This window comes from Pteropus vampyrus, unplaced genomic scaffold, assembly GCF_000151845.1.
Source record: "Pteropus vampyrus isolate Shadow unplaced genomic scaffold, Pvam_2.0 Scaffold324, whole genome shotgun sequence".
NCBI lineage: Eukaryota > Metazoa > Chordata > Mammalia > Chiroptera > Pteropodidae > Pteropus > Pteropus vampyrus.
Window position 1 is genome coordinate 78,856 of NW_011889105.1, and position 2,035 is coordinate 80,890.

Consider the following 2,035-nt stretch of genomic DNA (forward strand, 5'->3'; position numbering starts at 1 on the left):
GTAATATGTAAATGATAAATATGGCTGTGTTCCAATAAAACTTGATTTATGAATAATGAAATTGAATTTCCTAAAAATTTTTACATGTCACAAAATATTCTTGTTTTGATGTTTTTTCAACCATTTAAAAAACACAAAAACCATTCTTAGCTCAAGAACTGTGAAAAACTGTCAACGAGTTGGCTTTAACCTGCAGGCTGTAGTTTGCTAACTCCAGGTCTCAGGTAACATAGACAATAAATGATAGACTCGGGCTTTGAACCGAATTATCTGCCTAATTCTAAAGAACACACATTTCAAGTACTTATACATTGTATTTACAGTTTCATCATGTAAGACTCTATTTAAAGATAACCCTTCTAAAACAATTTGCATCAGTGTAACTAATTTTTCATCTAAAAGAAGAGGCCACCAAAATGTATTATAGGTCTATTTTATAGGTTGTTGGTAGTATATGTTCATCCAAGACTTATTAGGAGGGCTAGAAGTGATTATATGTAAGGGAGGGTTGTTCGCAAGGCACAACCAGGGGCCCAAGGTCAAAATGGCTAGTAAAATGCTAAAGGGTAACCCTACGGCAGAGGTAAATGGCAAGTTCCTTTTTAAAAATGAATTGTTTGTCTGTGCCAAGCACTGGATTAGATGCTGGAGATTGAGAAGTTAAATAGCTCAATTGCTGTCCTTAAAGAGTGCAAAGTAGACGTAGGCAGACGATAAACAGTTATAATACAGGGTACAAATGAAGCACTGTGAGGGGAGATAATTCAAGGTGAGGATGAGTTTGGAGGTAACAGGTGGAGAGTAGAGGCTGACAGTCTGCATCAAGAGAGGCTTTTCAGAAGAATGAGTCTTCAAGGTAAGTTTTGAAGAACTAATAGGATTAGCTAGCTAAAACCAGTAACAGCAGGTACAAAAACACAAAAGAGAGAACGTGGCTTGTTTAGAGAACTGCATTCTAGCGGACGTCACACTGGAGATGAGGGTTTCCCCTCGCATGACCTCTTCCCTCTCATTCCACCTACTGTCTTTTATCAAAATCTGAATTTAGCTCAGAAACTCCGGAGGAAGGAAGAGGCCTAATGTAGCGTACCGTTGGTAGTGTGCGTTTACCCAAGACTTATAAGGAGGGCTAGAAGTGACTGCATAAAGATCGTTCACAAGTCACAACCAGTGACATAGAGTCAAAACTGCAAGTAAATGTGAAAGATTGATGTATAGAGACATGACCTTAAAAAAGCTTCCTGCTAGAATGCACGGTAGATGAACAGAAGATAGTGCAGTTGGCAGACAGCTCAGCATGATCTCAGAAGACTAGGAAGGGGGGAGGAAGGAGTTGTCTTTTAATATGAAACCATTCAACAAAGTCTGATGCTTGATCAAGTTCTCTTTCAAATGGAATAACACATTTTTAAAATTAGTTTGCAATTACAACAAAATTAGAGAAATTCATCCTTATAAAACATCCAGTCATTACAGATAAAATCAACAACTACCAATTCCTGTTTCTAACTCCCTTACCCAGAGGCAGATTTCTTTATTCGTTTCAGTGGTCTCCTTTCAAGCTATTTTCTATGCATTTACATACATCTAAAATAATAACATTTAGATAAAAATTATTTGTAATTCGAATCCATTCATTGGAACAGTTTTTGAACATTGGTTCAAAATGAACTTTACAAAAAAACGTTTTTAAACTATTTAAAATAAAACTAAAACTAAAGAGGAAAATAAGTTCATATACACTTTTAAAAATGGTAACTTTTGTTTTTCCAAAAGAACTAATGACAAGATTTTTGTTTGTTAAAAACAAATAAACAAAGTCAAAGAAACCATAAACCAGTGGTAACGTAGAGTGCTGGAAACCACTGGGAGGCCATGTGCTGCATGGTCACGAGTGTGGAAAAAGTTTAAATCTAGGCTTTGATAAGTTCTTAACTCCTTGTGTCTCAGTTTCCTAATCTTTAAAAAGAGAATAATAATAGTGCCTACCTCTAATAAGAAATAAATGAGTTAATATATATAAACCACGTAAAAC

At 35.5% G+C, this 2,035-nt stretch overlaps 1 protein-coding gene across 1 annotated transcript in view; it reads left to right on the forward strand.

Annotated features, from left to right (window-relative positions):
- The window catches only part of PRUNE2 (prune homolog 2), an 83,725-nt gene that overhangs the window by 65,436 nt on the left and 16,254 nt on the right, over nt 1-2,035 (forward strand). The gene's annotated exons all lie outside the window — the stretch shown is intronic.